This window comes from Euphorbia lathyris, chromosome 8 (assembly GCF_963576675.1).
Source record: "Euphorbia lathyris chromosome 8, ddEupLath1.1, whole genome shotgun sequence".
Classification (NCBI taxonomy): domain Eukaryota; kingdom Viridiplantae; phylum Streptophyta; class Magnoliopsida; order Malpighiales; family Euphorbiaceae; genus Euphorbia; species Euphorbia lathyris.
In genome coordinates this window covers 76,516,209-76,539,909 of record NC_088917.1, presented here as the reverse complement: position 1 = coordinate 76,539,909, position 23,701 = coordinate 76,516,209, and the positions used below count along the sequence as shown (strand labels likewise).

Genomic DNA, 23,701 nt, shown 5'->3' with positions numbered 1-23,701 from the left:
AACGAGTTGCGAGACTAGATCTCAAAGGAATAACAAGATCGAAAATAACAGAATCGAATCGTGAGGCTTGATCTCAAAGGATTCTACGAAACAAACATTTCTATCTTGAATAGAAACGAATTGTGAGACTAGATCTCGAAGGAATAACAAGATTGAAAATAATAGAATCAAATCGTGAGGCTTGATCTCAGAGGATTCTACGGAACAAATGTTTCTATCTTGAATAGAAACGAATTGCGAGACTAGATCTCAAAGGAATAACAAGATTGAAAATAACAGAATCGAATCGTGAGGCTTGATCTTAGAGGATTCTACAGAACAAACGTTTTTATCTTGAATAGAAATGAATTGCGAGACTAGATCTCAAAGGAATAATAAGATAATAACAGAATCGAATCGTGAGGCTTGATCTCAGAGGATTCTATGGAAGGAGGTTTAGATGGGATGCTGAAATTTCCACTTCGTGACTAAACCGCAAGCATCCATCTCCTTGCAAAAACTAAATAGTCCTTTTGGACCAATGGGTGATACCGTCGAGCAAGGACAGTTTTGATCGAGGATGATTTTCACAAGGACCTATATATTCGTGAAAGTATGGCGTGGTGGATACATATGGACTCGACATTTCTTTAAATTCTATATTTATCATGCATTCTAGACACTCTAAAAGAGGCAACTAGTGCATGTAGTGGTTTTGAGGAAAAAGGCGCACATATGTTTTATTCTGTGTGGTATGATGCATGGCAAGCAAATTTACTTCATTTTTGTTTATCTCCTTTTTTCAGTTTCTTCGAACGCCCGAAGGAATGTCCCAAGTAGGGATCATTCACCCCGGACTCATTTATCCAAACCCCGATTGTCTAAGAAGTAAGTCTGACTCCCTCCATATTATTGGTAAGCGTTTGTTTATGCTGCACAAAGCGGTCCCTATTGACCCTCATCTTCTCCCCTTCATCATCCTTCTAGAGTTGGTGCTATCGTGGGAATCTGGTCCCTTATGAACGTTCTTTCTCTCATTATGGATCAATACAATTTTCGAGACTCGATCGCCGCTAATTCATTATTCAAACTTCATCCTTTCGGGTTCTTAAGACAAAAGCGAAATCTCTTACAATCTTCCCCTTTTGTGTAATAATATTCGTTAGCACCATGTTCCCCTCTTTTTTCATAAAAATTCATCAGTATTATGCGAGAGAAAAGAAAATAAGAATATAAAGAAAAGACTTCTTTTATGTGAGCATAATTATATATTAAAAGTATATACGTATATAGGGCGTGTTCGTGGTTGACAGAGGATCAGATATGTTCTTTTTAGAATCATGCGTTATTCGAATACCAGAATAAGATGTTTGACAATCGTTTGACAATCATAAGCACAATTATGCAAAATATTTCTTGACAGAATCAGAATTCACGGGGTTTGCCAGCTCGTCGCCATCCATGTTTGTCAAAGTTAACGCCCCTCCTGTGAACGCCCTCTTCACGATATAAGGGCCTTCATATTTTGGGGTCCATTTTCCCCGAGGATCTAGGTTCTTTAAAATAATCTTCTTAAGCACCAATTCCCCCTCTCGAAACTGCCTGGATCTCACCTTTTTGCCATACGACTTTATCAGTCTTCTTTGGTATAGTTGCCCGTGGCATATTGCTGTCAACCTTTTTTCTTCAATGAAATTTAGCTGGTCATATCTTTTTTTAGCCCATTCCGAATCCTCTATTCTTGCTTCCATCATAATCCTTAATGACGAAAATTCGACCTCTATGGGTAAGACAGCTTCCATACCATAAACTAGAGAGAAGGGAGTTGCACCAGTGGAAGTCCTAGCCGTGGTTCTGTACCCGTGCAACACGAACGGTAACATCTCATGCCAATCTTTGTAAGTCAAGGCCATCTTCTGCATGATTTTTTTGATGTTTTTGTTCGCGGCTTCAACATCGCCATTCATTTTCAGTCTGTAAGGCGTGGAATTGTGATGCTTAATTTTGAAATGCATACACATCTCTTCCATGGTTTTGTTGTTTAAGTTCTTTGCGTTATCCGTAATGATGCGCTCGGGTAACCCATATCTGCAGACGATGTTGTTTTTCATGAACTTCATTACCACTGTTTTGGTTACACTAGCATAAGACGCAGCTTCAACCCATTTGGTGAAATAGTCAATGGCGACGAGGATGAAACGATGGACATTCGAAGCCTTTGGTTCAATAGGCCCAATAATGTCTAAACCCCACATCGAAAAAGGCCAAGGTGCAACCATTACATGAAGCTTCTCGGATGGTGCGTTCATGTCATCTGCATAAATTTGGCATTTGTGGCACTTTCGGACATATTTGATGCAATCAGATTCCATCTTGATCCAATAGTAGCCCATCCTCAAGATTTTCCTAGCCAGAGCATGTCCTCTGAGGTGGGTTCCGCAAAACCCTTCATGTACCTCTTCTACTAGCTTCTGATTGTAAGGATAGCATACACATCGGATTAAAGTGGTATCGTGGTTCCTTTTATATAAAATGTCTCCGCTTAGAAAGAAACTTGTAGCCAATTTTCTTATCGCTCTCTTATCATTATTAGTTGCCCCCTAGGGGTAGATCTGCTCTTGTATGTAGTTCTTGATATCATGATACCACGGTTTCCCATCGGCCTCCTATTCTATATTCCCACAATAGGCCTGGTCTTCATGCAACTTAATCTCGATGGCCGGTAGTTTTTGACATTTCTCTAGTTCGAATGCTGAGGCTAAGGTTGCTAACGCATCTGCCATTTGGTTTTCCCATCGGGATACATGTTCAAATTTGATAAAATGGAAACCTTTGATCATTTCTTGTATATGCTCTTGGTATGGGATGAGTTTACTATCTCAAGTTTCCCACTCCCCATTAAGCTGGTTGATGACTAAAGCCGAATCTCCATAAACTTTCAAATTTTTGATTCCCATTTCTAACGCAGCTCGGACCCCTAAAGCGCACGCTTCATACTCAGCCGTATTGTTGGTATTTTGAAAACATAGCCTTGCTGTGATAGGGAAGTGTTGACCTTCTGGTGATACCAAAACTACCCCTATCCCATGACCCATGGCGTTGGAAGCTCCATCGAACCTCATAGTCCACATGTTAGGAGGATTTTCATCTACCTCGACAGCCACAATGTCTTCATCTGGGAAGGACACTTCCATCGGGCGGTCATGTTCCACGGGGTAATCAGCAAGAAAATTTGCGATCACCGAGCCCTTTATTGCCTTTTGAGCCACATATACAATGTCATATTCAGACAATAAGACTTGCCACCTGGCCAACCTTCCCGTTAATGCAGGTTTTTCGAAGATGAACTTAACCGGGTCCATCCTGGAGATCAAACACATAGTATTATTTAGCATGTGGTGTCTCAATCTCTGAGACACCCAAGCTAATGCTGCACAAGTTTTTTCTAGAGGGGAATATCTGGATTCGCAGTCGGTGAATTTTTTACTGACATAGTAAATGGCGTGCTCCTTTTTCTTTGTTTCGTCGTGTTGTGCCAAGAGTGCACCCATGGAATTATCGTGTACCGTTAAGTAGAGAAACAATGGTTTATCCGGATTAATAGGTTGCAATATCGGTGGATTCTGCAAGTATTCTTTTATCTTGTCAAGGGCTTTTTGACAATCTAGGTTCCACTTGCAAGGATTGCTCTTTCTTAGTAACTTGAAGATCGGCTCGCATGTCGAGGTTAATTGAGCTATGAAACGAGCTATATAGTTCAACTTCCCTAGGAAACCTCTCACTTCTTTTTCTGATTTTGGGGGAGGCATCTCAAGTATCGCTTTAATTTTGTCTGGGTCAACTTCAATTCCTCTTCTACTCACAATGAGTCCTAGGAGCTTTCTAGAAGTAATACCGAACACACACTTCGAGGGGTTTAGTCGTATTTGAAATTTTCAAAGCCGCTCAAATACTTTCCTTAGTATGGCCACGTGATCTTCACTTGCCCGTGATTTTGCTACCATATCGTCCACGTATACCTCCATTTCCTTATGCATCATGTCATGGAATATGGTGACCATTGCCCTTTGGTACGTTGCCCCCGCGTTCTTTAACCCAAACGGCATCACCTTGTAACAGAAGGTTCCCCACAGGGTTACAAAAGTCGTTTTTTCTCTATCTAGCACATCCATCAAGATCTGGCTGTAGCCTGAAAATCCATCCATCAAGGACAACATATGGTACCCGGCAGTGTTATCCACCAACACATCAATGTGGGGTAACGGAAAGTTATCTTTCGGAATGGCTCGATTCAAATCCCTGTAATCCACGCACATCCTTACCTTTCCATCCTTTTTGGAGCTGGTACCACATTTGCAACCCATTCTGAATAATTAGATACCGCTAAAAAGCCAGCATCAAATTGCTTTTTCACCTCTTCCTTTATTTTTAACAATGTTTCTGGCTTCATTTTTCTCAATTTTTGTTTCACCGGTTTGGATTCAGGTTTTAGCGGTAACTTATGCACCACTATGTTTGTATTTAGACCGGGCATATCTTCATATGACCATGCGAACACATCCTTATATTCCTTTAATAAGTTTGCTAGCCTTTCTTTGATGTCTTGGTCCAAATTTCCATTTATCTTAACTTCTTTGGGCTCCTTTTCCGTCCCCAAGTTTACTACTTCTAGGGCCTCATCTTGTGGTTCCATGGTTTTCTTTTCCGTTTCTAACATCCTTTCAATTTCTGTAGGGATTTCTTCCTCGATTTCTCCTTCAGAGTCTATTTCATAGACCGAATTATCAAAATTGCAAATTGGTTCATAATTATCATGATTGTCAAATACCTCATCACTGCTCCTAAATGCACACATCATAAAAGGAAGAGAAAAAGAAATAATAAATATTGGTATAGATATATGAAAAAGACAAGAAAGATGGTCGTAGGTATGAAAACTTGCACTTTATTGAATAACTTTTTATTGAAAAAGAAAAGGGCGCCAGATAACATTTCATTCTTTAAACCTTAGGCATAATTTAAAGAAATTAACGCTTATTATTACTTTTTTACAGGAAGATCATAAGTTTTCCAATTCAAGAGTTCCCCTTCACAATCAGACACCCAGTCACTTGGTCCTGGATCACCCTCGTCTTTTCCTATCACTGAAATGGTCATTGTCCCGTCATTTAGCGAGAACCTTCTCTTACTTATGAAAGCACTGCTTATAGGAGGAAACTCCCTTTTATCTTCATTGACCTCCCTATTTTCCAACCTGGCAAGGCGAGCTTCTCTTTTTTGTTGTTGTATCTTCCACCTTTCGTGCCTAGTAGCGTGGTACCCCAAGCCTACTCGAAAGTAGTTTACTGAAGGTTCCAAACAATCAGCCATTCCTTGATTATTCTTCCCTAAACCTCTTTGTACCCGATAATGGCTTCTTATCATTTCCCTGGCCATTGCCATTACCGCCCTAGAGTGTCGGGGCATAAAAATTTGTGGCCCTTTAGTAGTATAGGCTGCACTCGCAACCTCAAAGGTTTGAAATGAGCTTTCGATTGACTCTTCGGCGGCGTTGATGTAAGGTGTCGAAGGGCATTTTCTTATCAAGATATCCTCTTCCCCAGACACCTCTACCAGCTTCCCATTCACTATGAACTTGATCTTTTGATGTAACGAAGACGGGATTGCTCCTACAGAATGGATCCATGGTCTTCCGAGCAACAAACTATATGCGGGAGTGATGTCCATGACTTGAAAGGCGATGTTGAATATCACTGGTCCAATTTGAATTGGCAACTCCACGTCACCTATCACCTCTCTTTTAGTTCCATCGAAAGCCCTGACTAGAACGTTGCTAGGCTTTATGTATGAACTATCCACGGGCAGTCGAGCTAAGGTCAATCTGGGGATGATATTGAGGGATGATCCATTATTAATCAACACCCTTGCAACAACGTGATCCTTGCATTTAACAGAGATATGCAGTGCCTTGGTGTGCCCCGTACCCTCCACTGGTATTTCGTCGTCTGTAAAGGTGAGATAGTTGGATGCTACCACATTACCTACTATATTATTCAGATTTTCCACTGATATATCGTGGCATACATATGCCTGGTCCAAAATCTTGAGTAAAGCTGCTCTATGGGATGTTGACGACATTATCAATGACAATAAGGATATGCGAGCTGGTATTTGGTTCAACTGTTCAATCACTCTGTACTCGCTTTGCTTTACCAATTTTAGGAATTCACAAGCTTCATCCTCCGTAACAATTTCTTTAGTGGGGGACTTATCAGAGGTATCGAATTCTTTTTCCAAAGAGTCCTCTATCATATCACCCTCTTTTGCTTTTCCTTTTCTACGCCTTTCTGTACTTTCTCGACATCTCTTTTCTACTTCATCTGATGTGAAACATCGACCACTCCTAGTCATTCCCGTCGTTCCGGAAATGTCAGCAAGATTCTCCACATGACTGGTACTGCAATTTTGTGGTACCACCATACTATCATATTTCCAGGGTACCGCCCGTGTACTCTCAAATGGAAAAGGAGTTGGTGCTTGAATGATCAACTTTGTCATGAAAGTAGATTTGAGATCCGCAACGAGATCTTGTTGCTTTCTATCATAGTTAATCACTATAGGAATCGGTAATGATGATTCCTCCCTTTGCACCACGTTCACACCTGCCATTCTTTGATTCGACGCCTCAAAAATTAAAATCTTCGTATCCATGCATTCTTGGACCTTTTGCTTGAACTGATCGCATTCCGCGATCAGGTGTTCCACTTTCTCCGTGTGATAGCTACATGTGGTTCTTCTTTCAGGATTTTCCTGGAGTAGTCCTATTTTGCACATTATGCGGTATAAGCGTTCCATTGGCATCATTATTTCACCCACTTTGGTCTTGATCCAGCAACAATCCTCGTTCATCACCGCATTCACCACCTTTGCATCATGGTTAGGAAGTGGATTCTTATTCACGTCTGGTTTCTGATCTCGTTGATTGAATTTTAACCATCCCGCTTTAACCAGTTGCTGAACTTTTCTCTTAAAAGCAGTGCAATTTTCAATACTATGCCCTGACACTCCAGCATGGTATTCACACTTGGCAGTAGCATCATACCATTTGGGATATGGTGGCGCCATGGGTTCTATAGGACTAATTGACACTTGTCTGCTTTGGAGTAATTGGGGAAGCAGTTCAGCATATGTGATAGGAATTGAATCGATCGGCTCCTGGGGTCTCCTGGTCATAGCGTTTTGGGAGAAGTTATTCCCCTGATTTGAAGTATTGTTCCAATTCCTTTGTTGCGAACCCCTTGCGGCGTGTGCAACAAACCCATTTTGAGGTATGTTCGTGGCGAAAGCGCTTGGTCCATGAGAGAAGTTAGAATATTCTGTAGATGGGTACCCGTGAATCATATGTGTCTCTTCCTCCTTCTTTTTCCCCACGATACCCTTCCGGAAAGCATTCTTGTCAGGCGAACTACTCTCTAATTTTCCCTTTCGTATGGCCTGCTCTATTCTTTCTCCCACTACTGCAAAATCAGAAAAGCTCCCAGTTGTGTTGGCCAACATCATGTTGTAAAAGGGTGGTTTAATAGTATCCAAAAAGCTAGATATCATTTCCTTATCGGACAAAGGTGGGATCACCTCTGCTGCCTTGTCTCTCCATTTCTGAGCATACTCCTTGAAAGTTTCAGAATCTTTTTTCTCCATGGTTCTCAGATCCTCTCTATTAGGGGCCATATCCATGTTGTGTTTGTATTGCTTCATGAAAGCATCTGCTAAGTCCTTCCACTTGCGAATATGAGCTCGATCAAGTTGGGTATACCACCTTAATGCTGGCCCCTTAAGGCTTTCTTGAAAAATGTGCATTAAAAGCTTATCATTGCTGGCATAGGCTGCCATCTTATTACAGTACATTGTCATATGAGTTTGTGGACAGGATGCCCCTCTAAATTTCTCAAACTCGAGGGATTTGAATTTGTAGGGTATCACGATATCTGAAACCAGACAAAGTGTCGTGGTGTCTGTGGTTCCATTGACCCCTTCGATGGCCTTCAACCTTTCTTCCAGCAGACTCCTTTCCGTAACAAACTTTCTCAATTCATCCCTTATATTTGCATCGTCAAGATCTAGGAAGATGAGTGTTTCTGGATGAATCTCCTCATTCCTTGGTATTTCAATAAAAATAGTATCTTTCTTTTTATCGCGAGAGGAAGAAGAGGTCCCAGCGCCGTGTGATTTAGGCATTTTCTGAGCCCCCCCTGCCGATTTTGTCTTCACAATCTCCATTAGTTAAGTCATTTGATCCTTTAGATCCGCAAGCCCAACCAACTTAGCCATTTGTTCCTTTAACTGCTCCATTTCTTTCCTCATTTCTTCGTATGCCTCTTCATTCATCATTCTTACTCTTGCTCGGGTTTCGTAAAAATGAGCCAGGGGTGACTATATCGTTCTTGGTGAACTGCTGGCGTTAAGAGGAATTGTTAATCAAAATCTTTATTTTCATGATTTATGTATAGCAAAGAAAAAAAACAAATGACATGCAGACGATACTTATATGAAGATTCTAATATATCAAAGCAAGTTTTTCCATACAATATCCAAAATATGTCATAACAAATAATATTCAATAAAATCTCGATCAGAATCTTCATTCGTGATTGCCATAAAACTCTAGCTCTCTGATGAGTCCATCGAGATAACATGATAAGTTAACTCCACTAGCATCAGATATCACTAGCTGGTCCTTGAGTTGCGCTAACTCCTGTGCTATGCATCGAGCTCGTGCCGCAGTTTCCCTGAGAATGGTCATGGCCCTCTTAATTTGTTCCCTTGTCAAGTCTCCTTGTTCTTGATGGAGTTGATCCTGATCATACAGCCGCTGCACATCGTCCCACATGCTATTCACTTGTTGCTGGCTAGACTAATATAAAGATCTGAGTTCCCGGATCTGGTCTTCATTCTCTTGAAGTTTTCCGGTTGCTTCCTCGGCACAAAGCTGGTGTTTAAGAGCTGTCTCATCTCGTTCATGGATCACTAAATCCCTCTCCTGAATCGCTGCATTCCTCTCGTGGATTACCAAGTTTCTCTTATAAATTGCCAAGTCCCTTTCATGCTCCACATAAGCTATTCTCCTTTCTAACTCCTCTATCCTTATTTCCATTACTCGTTTCTCAAGCGTTTCAAACTCATCAATTGCCATGGGTTGAGCTTCAGCAATCTCATCGGGGTTGGCAGATTGAGGCAGCTCGTTAGATTCAAGGACTTCATCCTCTTGCAAACATAGAGTGAGTTCCGTTGCAAACCCTTGGTGCCATGAAATATACTCTCTGCTAATGCCCCCGGTCTGGTCCCGATTTGTGATAACTTTCAAGTTTTCCCAAGACTTTATTATGGTATTGACTTTGTCCCTAGTGTTTGTTTTGCCATAAGTGAAGTGGGCTTGATTCAGACCATTTGTAGCTGGAACAAACTGACGAGATCCGGCCTGTCTTCTTACTAAGCAAGGGGCGTATCCCGTTCCTCCCCATGGCCCTAACAAAGGTACCCAAAGGAATTCGCCACAACGGTATATGGTGTTAAGCTTTTCATTCCAAGCCGGTAACCACACAATATCGGACGATTCTATTTTCTGAAGGAATCTAGACCATTCTTTCTTCGATGGACGTTTCTTTGGCCATATAGCTTCCCCGAAATCTGTGACATAATTCTTGTACTGGTTGTAACTCCTATTGTATTTTATTTCTGGAAAGCCAAAGCGCTCCGGGCAGTGAAAATGACTTAGAGCCCATATGCATAACAGTGGCGCGCACCCCACAAACCTACCACCTCCATTAATTCTGCAATAATCTAAAGAACGGAAGGTTTCTGCCAATATCCCTATTACAAGGTTTACACCTTTAGCACCCTGAACTACCTTTGAGAAGTAGACGACAACCGCTGAGTCTATTCTTCCTAAACATCTCGGAAACAGCACCAGACCGTAAATTAATAAGGCCAACATCCGAGTTCCATTGTCATTGCAAAGGTTATCTACTGCGAATGCCATAATCTTAGGCACACTGAATTCTCGATCTGTTTCCCATTCTTCTATATCCTTGGCTTGAAGCCCTATCAATCTGGCCAGCTGTTTCTTTGCCTTTTCATTGTTATTGTAAATGAAGAGTCTGCTTTCCTTGGTCAGCGGGATATGGGTTAAACAGTGGTACTCTTCTAGGGTAGGAGTCAGATCGTTCGTGCCGAACGTGAAACATCTGATGCTAGGATTCTAGAACTGGACCAGTGCTTTAAGCATAGTGGGGTGAGTTGGTACATATATCAAGTGTCGTATCCACCCATACTCATGGGAGAAAGCCCTCACCACTGCAGTTGGCAACATCCCAAACACGTTTTTTAACTCTTCTAAATCATTTTGGTTGAAATCCGTTTTTACCCGGCCGGGGGTCACATGCACAGTCGCGACATCTCCTAGCCTTTGTTGGCTCTCTGCTGACCATGTCTCCACTGCCCTTTCTTCGAACATTTCATAGGCAGGTAATTCCATTGAGATTTTATTGAATATCCTGTGTTATGCATATTTCAGATAAAGGGTTATATAAAAAAATGGAAAAAAAAATGTATAAGTGATGATTATGGGATAAGAAAACAAAATGTTATGTGCATGGTTGAATGATATGTATCTCTTATTACGATTAAGATATAACAAACAGATCTCCCGGGAAAAGATATCATTCATAACGATAAGGTATCACATTTTTTGAAGAAACATGTAAAGGACAGTGTTGAGCGATTTCCGCAAGTGCACGGTTTCGCTTGTAGTTATAAAAATATCGATCCCACAGAGATACGTTTTTTAACGAAAAACTTATTTTTGAATCTTTAATTTCGAACTTGTTAGATTTATAAAATGTAAATAAAAAGTGAAAATTGGATTAATTGAATTTAGGAAATTTATTTGATTGAATTTGAAAACTTTGAGTATTTGAAAATACTGGAATAAGATTATGTATTTAGAATAAATCGATTGTTAGAAAGATCTTCTGATTTTAAGGATGAATTTTACAAAACAGGAACATTTAGAACTTATTAGAAAAAGGAATGAATTTGTTCATTTGCATTAAGCAAAGAAAAAAACTTAAACTTTGTATTATTATGATGATGAAATAAATGACGGAACCTCTAATTAATTGGCTTTGAACGCGACAAAACCCTTTCGGGATAGTTGCCCTTACTCAAATTAACATTCTTTCGAGATGATAATTTGCCTAAGTGTTCAACAAAGTTTCCTTGTAATGATTTTGAATTCAAGTGCATATTAATGAAAACACCAGCCTCACTTATATTGGATTGGTTACCATAAGTGCTGCATAACGATTTGTCGAATAGAACGGACTTTATTAGATGAAATGTAAATTGATACAAGTTTACAGAGAATAAGGAGCATCGAGTTCTTCGAGGGCGTGCAAGTGAAGGGCTTGATCGGTTCCGCTTCCTTGGGTTTCCTAGGAGGTTGTCAGGCTCGGAGGCGAACACTTTACTCAATCTTCTCGCTGTAACTTCGTAATAGGGATTCGGTCGGCCACTACCATGATGCAAACTAAAACTGGAACAATGTCTAAACGCTACTGAGTTATAATTAAACTATAAACAATATGTGTACCTCATCTTGTTTTGTACAGAATCTAATTTCTAACTCTCGAAATGTTTTTGCTTAGAACTTCGACATAAGTTCTACGCTCTGATTTCTATATCTATATTATAGCATTTCATTACACTTTTTCTCAACATCAACTCTTTATTTATAGATGTTGAAGGGTTGTGTTTGAAGTGATGTATCCGTTGGTAAAGAGTCGTGTCCGTTGTGAAAGGACGTCTTTATCCACTTGAACGAACGCGTTTCTTGGATTTTCAGCATGTGTTAAATGCTCTTGATGAATTTCTGCACTTACTGAGGATAGTAATCCGCGGCCGTGAATGACGTAGCACTGAGCTTGAGCGACGGACGAAGGGGAGAATTGGTTGTACCGCGCGTGTCGCGACCGCGGGTCTGGGATCATCTGTCGCGGCCCGGCAGGTTTTCTTACTTCTTGCTTTCGTTCGTGTCCTCGACTTGGTGCTTTCGATTTACGCCGTCTTTGACTCCTTTTGTAGGGCTTTTCTTCTGTTTTAGATCCTTTTTCGTTCCTATTTGGATTTTACCAAATATTCAAGTACCTTGCAAGAAAGAAAGATATTCGAAAGTAAAAGTAATCTAAACAAATATAAATAACACAAATTCGTAATAAAAATGATGTAAATGTTAATGATATTTTAGGTATATTTTGGGCTTAACAAATCTCCACACTTAATCTTTTGCTAGTCCCGAGCAAAATTTCACTGAATTTATTCCTTAACTAATCTCTTTATAAAAAATAAAACATATATCTTTGTGTTTACCTTTTAAATTAGTTAAGCCAAAAAGACTAACTTCACATGGCAAATTTATACGCAAAATATCAAACTAACTTAGTATAAATACGATATATCATTCGTCTTGTATTTCAATTTTTAAATTGAAGTATTCGGGACGATGTAAGCACGCACATTATTGAGTTTTCCATCTCAAGGCATTTCAAAGCACCAAACTTCCTTTCCCAAACTTGAATTATTATATATGAGTATTTAGTTTAATTTATTTGCTTAGTTACGCCCGTGATAAGGGTGGTCTCGATCGTAACTTTATATGCATTTGTTTTGTGTTCGCTTAAGAGGTACCGACCATGCCATGGGTGGACGCAATCGTTACTTTAAACTTTAAACACGCTTAATTTTTCTAATTTAAACGTTCCTTTCATACCTCGATTGTGATAAGGGTGGTCGCAACCGTGGCCAAAAGTACGCTTTACTTATTAATTTCTTCCCTTTCATACCTCGATTGTGATAAGGTTGGTCTCAATCGTGGCCAAAAGTTAAGAATACGATTTATTGATTATAACTTGGGAAAAATAAAATTAGCACATTCATCCTATATTGACTTAAAATTCAACATGTATTATGGCTATAGTTTCCTTAAAAACTTCAATTGGTGTTAATGTAAGACAAAATCAAAACCGAGCTAAAAAATTTGTTAGTTCAAATTTAATGCCTATAAACCTAATTGAAAATTTAAAATAAGATTTATTGTATCATGAATTTCATGATATGAAATAGAGATTGAAAATTAAGAAATTGTTTTTTACTTAAATACATTCACTCGAGACAATATTACTTAAAATCGTGTCGAAGATTTGTGAAAAATATATTTTGAAAAATATTACCCGTATAGAAATATTTATTTCTATCGATAATGATAACCTAAAAATAATCATAAAAATTTTAACTTATGATATTTATAAATGTAAAAATGATATTTCATAAAAAAAAATGTTAAGTTTTTTCATTTGTTGCAATATATTTAAAAGTGTTGCAATATACGTTGCATTTGTATTTTGAAAAAACAAGCGATGCATACATTCATTCATTCATTTGCATACATTCATTCATTCGTTTAAATAAAATGATATATGTATATATCTCCTCCCACACTTAAATTGGACCATGTCCTCATGGGGGCAAAAATGGAGATAAAACACTAAAGATAAAACAAACGGAAATAAACGAAAGATATAGCAAAAACATTCATCATAAAATTAAAGTGAAATTAGAAATTGTACAAAACATAATAAATATAAAAATGTACGAAACTGAAATTGAAATAAGATAAGATAAAAATAAAAGATAAAACCTAAGCATGTGGCGGGGAATCCGGAGGTGTTGGTGAAGTTTCCACATTTCGGCGGCGGAAAAATGAAAGCATCCGATGCCGAGTTGAACGATGCGCACGCCTCAAAGTATTGAGGTTGTCATTCATCACCATATTGTTCTCCACCAAATCATCAATTCGCAAATTCATTTGTCGATTATTTGCGTTGATTTGGTTCAAAATCCGCCTTAAATCCACCGGATCAGTGTCTCGGGTTGCTTGGGCTTGTGGGGCAGCTTCTCCACCTTCCTCCGCTCCTTCTTCATCGGTACCTACATTATGAGAACTAGAAGCACCTCCACCCATAGTGCCATGAAGATGTGCAATATGGGTAGCATACGAAAGAAAAACAGGAGGAGCCGCAGAAACCAATAAATGAGCCCGCTCAAGAGCCGCAATGTCCAAAACTGGAACATAGCCATGGTAGGCGGACATATCAAAATTAGTCAATTCATCCCGTGCGTCCAAAACAATAGCGGTGATCAAATTACCGAGAGGGACTTGAGTGGTATGAGCCCTCGAAGCACGATACAAATTATCAAAAAGCATTCCAATGCTATCCACCCGCAAACCCTTGAACAAACAATCCCAGACAAACAAATCCCGGACTTGAATCTTGGAACTCTTAACACGACCAAAAAGTGAAAAGCTCAAATACTTGTGAAAGAAGAACACACAATTATCCTTAATTAACTTGCTCGAAGTCTTCTTAGAATCAAAAGAAGTTTGGTCAGACAGAGTTTGCAAAAAAGAGTTATTATCAAAATCCCGAGGCTTATCATAAAAGTCACTAGTAGGGAAACCAAATCATATTACCCATAGCCTCATAATCAACTGTATAGGTAATACCCTTATTCCGAAAAGAAATTTCAGTCCTCTTCTTGTTCATTGTTAAAGTAACCAAAAACTCAACCACATACTCTTGAATTTGTGGAAAACGCATAGAAGCAAAAGTTTCCCATCCCAAAGTTTCAATAAAAGCAGTAATTTGTGTAGTGAAGTTCAACTTCCTTACCGAATCAAAGTCAAGAAACTGCATATCCACGAACTTACGATTGGCGTGTGAAAAGTGCTTGAAACGTCCAACTTCTTCTTCAGAATGAATGTCGAAATAAGCCCCGCAACTAACCCTAAGGCGATTAGCCTCAGTGACAGCTGGCTTGTGTCCAACACGCTTTGCTCTAGGCATGGTTATGGTGTTTATGTGTTATGAATGTTAGGGTTTTAGAGAAAAAGATGAAAAAGATGAAAAGAGAGAAAAGCTTGAGGTTGAAGATGAAGTATAAGTGTTGTGGATTCTTGAGGTTGAAAGGTGTAGGTGATTGAAAAGGGTAATGATGAAATTGGGAAGAGTAAAAGTAAGGTATTGGGAAGGGGTAAGAGTAGGGGATTGGTTAAATTTGGAGGTGATGTAAGGTTTGTGTAAGTAATATGTATATATAGGGTTTGAGTAGGAAGTTAAATAGTTAGAGTAGGAATAGGAATTGGAATAGGTAGAGTTGAAATAGGAAGAGTAATTAATATAGTTAGAGGTTGAATAGGAAAAGGTGTAAATAGAGGATGAATAGGAAGAAGAATAGGTATAGGTTAAATAGAAAAGGAAAAGGTATAGGAAGAATGGAAAAATAGGTCGAAAACCGGACCTGTAGTGCCTGAATTACGCGTGTCGCGGTCGTGGATGTATATCCGCGGTCGCGGATCGCGTTTTTCAACCAACATATCCTCTGAAATTTGAGAAGAAAAAATCTGAAGTTACCGAGAATCCAACATTCGCGGCCGCGAATCGCGCTGGGCAGCGAATCTTGTGTCTGAAATTTTCTGGAATTTTTCTGATGTTACCGTAGAAGCGCATCCGCGGTCGCGGGTCACCTCGTGGCTACCCAAATTCAGCTTATTTACTTCATTTCGTGCATTTTCTTGATAAATTATATCCTGAACTTCTTGAAAAATGAAATCTGTACTTAAAACATAAATGAAAATCATTAAATGATAAGGAAAACCAAAGGTTTATCCTTATTAATGAAAAAAAATAAATGAAAATGCTTTAATTAATGAATGTTAAAATTAGAAATATGAAAGGGTTGGAACTAAAATTAATTGAAACATTTATGTGCATTCATTAAGTTAAGTTAAATGAATCTTATGTTAGGAACTTGAAATTTAATTATTAATCAATTAATTAGTTAATGAAATGATTAAGTTTGCATTTAATTGATTCATTGGTCTAAATTTATGAAATTAAAATGTAACCATATAATAAAAAACAAAGTATAATGCAAAAGAGAAATTTTTATTTATTAACATTTATTTACAAACAAACAAAACACAAGCTATGCTAAAAATTCGTCCCCTTCAATCGGGATTTTCTTAGCCCTATATCGATCAATTTTCAACTGCACGAAGGCTTGACGTTCTTGTGCAGAAAGAAAATTTGGTCCTGATAAAAAAACTCGCTTCACTAGACCTTCAAATTCTAAAAATTCATAGTCTAGCATCGGGAAAGATTCAGCATCACTCCAAAGAACAGAAATACTTCCCTTGGTCCCTAGAATTATTCCACATATAATATTCCCGAACCCAACCTTCTTAGCCTTGGATCTAGATGCTGCAACAAGACCCTCCATCAGAATTTTTGAAGAATCAACCACGTTGCCTTGAAATATATCGCCAAGGATATAAAGATCAGATTCTTGGACGACACTACTGAATGTGCGACCGAACAGGCTGTGACTCAGAAACTTATGCAAATATAGTATAGAGTTGGAATAGAAAGACTTATTATAGGCAAGTTTTGGGTGGAAAGGCCAGATACCGGTGAGCATTCGCCAAATATCAGTAGACGTCATATCTCTTCCATGATGGCGTTTGGTAGCATCCTTCAAAGGAAAACCAAACCAAGCATGCAATTCAGGATATCCAAAAGTGAAAGTTTTGCCATCCCGACGAAAACTGAGACGCACACGACGCTTGTTAACAAAACGCAAAGTGCAGAAAAACTCTAACACCCAGTCTCCAATTATAGGAAACTTCATATCGACAAATCTGGTCCATCCTAGTCGCTCCATGTAACGACTCATATCTTCCTTAATTCCTAATTAATCATTAAGAAAGTCGTCCATGTACAGCATTCCGACAAAGAAAGTGTATCGAAGTTTCAGGAAGCGCCTTCCCTCATCGTGATTGAAGATGGGAAAGTTACATCCATAACGCTCTGATATATCCACATGTTTATTGCGTGAAGAAATAACTTTCTTAGATGAAGTGTTTGAGGAAGCCATGATTTTTGGAAAGAGTAAGGAAGAAAAGTTCTGAACTTAGTGTTTGGATTTTATGAATGGTAAGAAAATCAGAGATAGTTCTGATAGAGAAAGTGACAGAAAACTGGACCTCTAGTACCTATATATAAGATCCTAGGACGAAAAGAGGTGTTGTTTCGAAGTGAAAAGGCATGAAACAAACCTTTTAGAAATGAGAAAAACTTAGTGTTTCATTCTGAATAGTTACAACTGCTGAGAAAAGGTTCAATCTGGGCAAAATTTCCCCCGTGTCGCGACCGAGGATGCTGACCCGCGGTCGCGACACGCTGATTTTCCTGCGAAAATCAGTTGTCAAAACTCTAAACTCCTGATCCTCTACCGAGAATCCTCATCCTCGGTAAGTTCAGAAATTTTTCCCTTCAATTTTCAATCAGAATTCTCAACTGAGAATCTGAAATCCTCTACAAGTCCAGAAATTTTCCTGACTTCTAGCCATGCCTAAATTCTCAACTGAGAATTTGAAATTCTCTATAAGTCCAGAAATATTTCTACCTCATTAAGAATTTCATATATGTGAATTCTCAACTGAGAATCTGAAATTCTCAACTGAGAATCACTGAATTTCTTCTAATTCTCATGAAATTCCTAAAAATTAATTAAAATCATGACTTGAATATATTTTTTATATATCTAAAATTCTAATAAAATGATATAATCTAAAACAAAACAAAATAAAAAAAATAAAAAAAAATAAAAAATAAAAATAAATAAAAACTAACTATTAGAAAAATAAAATGATTTATATGTCAGGAAATCTTGTTACGAAATTAGTTCCTATTTCGGAGATATTTTCGTAATAAATTTTGTTAAGTTCCCTACTAGCCCAATATTCTTTGTTGTACCTCAAATGGTTTGGTAACTCTTTAAGTTCTAATTTAGGTGGAATTACGACTGAAGGCGGAACTGGTCCATCTTCTCGAATCAAAGGCTCTGGGTCCTTATCTTCTAATTCTTCACCCATTACAGGTTCTATTATTTCTTCTCTTTGAACAATGTCATTAACACATTCTTCAATTAAATCAAGCTTCATACAAGCGAAATCCTCCATAGGATATTTCATCGCTTGATTCATATCGAACTCGATCTTATCGTCACCTATTCGTAAAACTACTTTTCCTTCCGACACATCAACGAGAGCACGTCCCGTGTTCATGAATGATCTACCAAAGATTAGCGGACAATTAGCATCATAAGCAAAATCTAAGATAACAAAATCAGTAGGAAAAATAAATTTGTCAACTTTTACCAAAACGTCTTCAATTATACCATATGGTCTTTTAGTGGATTGATCCGCTAATTGCAAAACCATATTGGTACGCTTGATGTCTTCTTCTAATCCTAATTTCTCAAAAATAGACAATGGCATCAAGTTTATACTAGCTCCTAAATCGCAAAGACAACTTGGGAATTCCATATTTCCCAATGTACACGGAATGGTAAAGCATCCGGGATCTTTGAGTTTAGTAGGTAATTTGCTTGATACTATCGAACTACATTCTTCAGAAAGAGAAATGGATGAAATTCCTTCCCAACTAATCTTTTTTGAAATTAAATCTTTCAAGAATTTTCCATAGTTAGGGATTTGCGTAATCGCATCCATGAATGTTAAATTTATATGTAAATTTTTAAGTTTGTCCAAAAATGATAACAGTTGTTTATCATGGTCCTTATTTCGGACCCTGTGTGGAAAAGGTGGCTTTGGTACAAAGGGTTTCGGATTAGAGTCAATTGGTGTATCTTTTTGTTTTAATGTATCTTCTTTGGATTTTGGTAAATCATTTCCAGGTAAAGTTGAATTTCCGGGCATTTCCGGACCTAAGTAGTTTTTCCCCGAACGAAGAGTGATAGCCTTAACATGCTCTTTCGGATTTTCTTCCGTTTGGCTGGGAAGACTTCCCTCTTTGCGGGATGGAATTGATTTAGCAAGTTGTCCAATTTGAACCTCCAAATTATGGATGCTAGATGATTGGTTTTTGATAAGCTGATCGAATTTATTTTCGATCCGTTTAAAACCATCGTCTTGATTACTTACCTTTCCATTCATAGCATCTATAAATTTGTCGATTTTTGAAGATAAAGTGCTAATCGTATCTCTTGTTTGATTTTGATAATTGTTTATACGATATTGATTAGCATTTGCATTATTATTACCATCTTTCCAGTTAAAGTTAGGATGATTTCTCCATCCAGGATTATAAGTATTAGAATAAGGATTAGTAGTTTGGTTTTGTCCTTGGACAAAATTTACCTGTTCTATCTCATTCATACCTTCGTAGTCAATGTCTCTCTGGATCGGATCATTAAGATCGCATGGTGCCATAAATTTATCAATTTTGTGCGATAAGGCAGAAAATTGGGCTTGTAACATGGCTACAGGATCAAGATTCATTATACCTTTAACCGATGATGTACATGAGGATGATGGTTTCGCCGTTGGTATATGTCCACGCTCTGCGGGCCACATACTGCTGTTGATTGCCATTTCCTCCAAAAGTTCTCTTGCTTGGGCGGACGTCTTCTTCATAAATAACCCTCCAGACATAGCATCTAATGAACCTCTAGTCGTAGGATTTAATCCATTATAGAATGTCTGCATTAAAAGTGCATCTGGCAATTGGTGGTGTGGGCATAAACGTTGAAGTTCTTTAAAACGTTCCCAAGCTTCATAAAGAGTTTCATTATCATTTTGTGTAAAAGATGTCAACTCTTTGATGACTCTTGCGGTTTTTGCTAAAGGAAAATATTTTTGTAAAAATGCTTGGGCTAATTGGTCCCAAGTTTCAAATGTTGCAGCAGGCATAGAAGTTAACCAAATTTTTGCCTTATCCTTCAAAGTGAAAGGAAAGAGGCGACGTTTGATTGCTTCGGCTGTTACATCAGTAATTTTAAAAGTGTCACAAATTTCTAAGAAATTTGTCAAATGTGCATTAGGGTTTTCGTTAGGCAATCCGTAAAACGTTACGTTGTTTTGCAACATATTAAGCAAAGCAGGCTTAATTTCAAATTGATTTGCGTTTATACGGGGTCTAACTACACTATTAGTTACACCGGCCATTCCTGGCCTAGCGTAATCCATAAGTGTCGGTGGATCGGCCATAATTTCTGGCTGGTCTACTTTTGTTTTTAAGGGTGTTTTGTCTTTTTTGTTGTTTTTCTTGTTTTTCTTAAGTGTTCTTTCAATTTCTGGATCAAAAGGATCTGGTGGCGTGCCCGAATTTCATGAACTGCGCATCAACTTGAAATTGTAACACGAGCCAAACTACCTTCAAAACAAAATTGAAAGCAAATATGTTATAAAATTGAAAATAAATAAAATATAAAAGTTGTATAAAAATAATGTATAAACCTAGATTCGAAAATAAAATGCGAAAAATAAAAATTTTGTCAAAAAATTTGGCGTATCCCCGGCAACGGCGCCAAAAAACTTGTTGAGCGATTTCCGCAAGTGCACGGTTTCGCTTGTAGTAATAAAAATATCGATCCCACAGAGATACGTTTTTTAACGAAAAACTTATTTTTGAATCTTTAATTTCGAACTTGTTAGATTTATAAAATGTAAATAAAAAGTGAAAATTGGATTAATTGAATTTAGGAAATTTATTTGATTGAATTTGAAAACTTTGAGTATTTGAAAATGCTAGAATAAGATTATGTATTTAGAATAAATCGATTGTTAGAAAGATCTTCTGATTTTAAGGATGAATTTTACAAAACATGAACATTTAGAACTTATTAGAAAAAGGAATGAATTTGTTCATTTGCATTGAGTAAAGAAAACAACTTAAACTTTGTATTATTATGATGATGAAATAAATGACGGAACCTCTAATTAATTGGCTTTGAACGCGACAAAACCCTTTCGGGATAGTTGCCCTTACTCAAATTAACATTCTTTCGAGATGATAATTTGCCTAAGTGTTCAACAAAGTTTCCTTGTAATGATTTTGAATTCAAGTGCATATTAATGAAAACACCAGCCTCACTTATATTGGATTGGTTACCATAAGTGCTGCATAACGATTTGTCGAATAGAACGGACTTTATTAGATGAAATGTAAATTGATACAAGTTTACAGAGAATAAGGAGCATCGAGTTCTTCGAGGGCGTGCAAGTGAAGGGCTTGATCGGTTCCGCTTCCTTGGGTTTTCTAGGAGGTTGTCAGGCTCGGGGGCGAACACTTTACTCAATCTTCTCGCTGTAACTTCGTAATAGGGATTCGGTCGGCCACTACCATGATGCAAACTAAAACTGGAACAATGTCTAAACGCTACTGAGTTGTAATTAAACTATAAACAATATGTGTACCTCATCTTGTTTTGTACAGAATCTAATTTCTAACTCTCGAAATGTTTTTACTTAGAACTTCGACATAAGTTCTACGCTCTGATTTCTATATCTATATTATAGCATTTCATTACACTTTTTCTCAACATCAACTCTTTATTTATAGATGTTGAAGGGTTGTGTTTGAAGTGATGTATCTGTTGGTAAAGAGTCGTGTCCGTTGTGAAAGGACGTCTTTATCCACTTGAACGAACGCGTTTCTTGGATTTTCAGCATGTGTTAAATGCTCTTGGTGAATTTCTGCACTTACCGAGGATAGTAATCCGCGGCCGTGAATGACGTAGCACTGAGCTTGAGCGACGGACGAAGGGGAGAATTGGTTGTACCGCGCGTGTCGCGACCGCGGGTCTGGGATCCTCTATCGCGGCCCGGCAGGTTTTCTTACTTCTTGCTTTCGTTCGTGTCCTCGACTTGGTGCTTTCGATTTACGCCGTCTTTGACTCCTTTTGTAGGGCTTTTCTTCTGTTTTAGATCCTTTTTCGTTCCTATTTGGATTTTACCAAATATTCAAGTACCTTGCAAGAAAGAAAGATATTCGAAAGTAAAAGTAATCTAAACAGATATAAATAACACAAATTCGTAATAAAAATGATGTAAATGTTAATGATATTTTAGGTATATTTTGGGCTTAACAGACAGCTGCTCCCTCGTCTAGACTAATCCTTTTTACGCTTTACCCTTGTGGTAGTGGGCCCTAATTTATAACGTTTGAGAAGAACTGATACTAAGACGTGTCAGTTTCCTTCAAAAGTTAAATTTACAAAATACTTGCCCTATCATGTGCGTCTATCTGAATGAAACAAGGGTGATTGCTCCTCTTCTTTTTTTCTTTTTTTTCTTTTTTTTTTGGACTCATCACCCATTGTTTCATTTTTTACAAAATCCTACTTTCCAAAAAGGGACTTAAATGTAAACACAACAGAATGAAATGGTCCTAAGAAGTAATCGGCTTGTTTCAACCTTTACTTTTACAAAATATCTACTAATATATGCATCTACTAGAATGAAATGATAGATGGCTATCTTCACCATTTTCCCTATGAAGATCAATCCACTATCATCTCACTTTACAAGGCTCCTAATTTATATATATAACAAAAAAGAAGGATGAAGTCTTGTTTTTCTTGTTCAAGGTTGTGTTCCCCCTTTGTCATCTTCACCCTGCTTGGAGGACACTACCAATCTACCTCAAGGGCATCTTGAAGCCCTCCCATTACCATATCATTATTGAGGAATTCAAAAATATCCTCGGGTAGCTGCTCGTGACGCCCTTCGTCGAGTTCTTGCATTACTTGTCCTGGTGCTCCTTGGCCTATTGGAGCCATCGAAGGCTCAAAATTCTGATTGATTTCAACTCCCAAAGGTTGGCTGCATTACCCCTTTCCATGGGTTCCTGATTAGTGGACTCTGAAGATGCCACCTCTTGCTCTCTCATATCCCTATCTTCGTCCTCTTCTTCGCTATCCTCTTCTAGCTGGGATCCTCCTTCCTCATCATCTTCCTCTTCTTCATTATCCTCTTCTGATTGGGATCCTCCTTCCTCATCATCTTCCCCACTATCATAATCAAATGGGATCGGCTCCCCTGCGTTCATTGGCTGGTCATGTTGGGGAATATTCCCATCTTGGATTGGGTCTAAGCCAACCATAGCTAGCGGGGCAGTGTAGTAATGAGTTGCTACGTGCCTTTGCGCATTTATCGTTCCCAATAGGATGACTGAGGGGAGAAGTTTGACTCTACCATCAAAATGGTAGTTTATGGGATTCAACAAGGCTAGAGGCACATCGTCAATGTGGTAATTGTTATGCATCATCAACTTTTGCTTGACCTCCAGCCAAGCATGCCTGTTCCTAATTGGGTCTTGCATAGGGTTGAAGGCATAGTTGCTTTCCAAATGGACCACGTATCGGTTTAGGATGTGAATCCCATCCTCCTGCATTTCTAGCTCCTCCCTGATGTCAAATACAAAGAACCCGTATGGGAGATTCGGGACAACATGGAGAATCTCGAGCCATTCCTCGTAGTCCCCATACTTCAACAGCTAATCATTAAAAAAAGAGACAGCCCAGGGGTTCTCAATCCAGTAGTGAATACAATGTATCATCCACGCCTTGTCTAAAATGAACCCCATTTTCCCTGCTCGAGAGAGGTACAATAACAGTGAATAGGCTTCATACGGAAAGCCAAGTACATCTTCCGCTGTCGTATAAAAGCAGTTCAAGTGTGGGAAAGTAGGGTGCCAGTCCGTAAACTTGACCGGGGTATTGTGTATCCCATAATGATGAAGTAGGA

General features: G+C 38.4%; 1 non-coding gene and 1 pseudogene across 1 annotated transcript; one reads left to right on the top strand and one right to left on the bottom strand.

Annotated features, from left to right (window-relative positions):
- Window positions 1-1,379: 1,379 nt before the first annotated feature.
- LOC136204002 (uncharacterized) lies at window positions 1,380-8,256 on the bottom strand (annotated as a pseudogene).
- Window positions 8,257-19,676: 11,420 nt separating this feature from the next.
- On the top strand, window positions 19,677-19,783 carry LOC136204974 (small nucleolar RNA R71). Its single transcript, XR_010675784.1, has one exon. It is a non-coding gene; the product is annotated as a small nucleolar RNA R71 (small nucleolar RNA).
- Window positions 19,784-23,701: the final 3,918 nt, after the last annotated feature.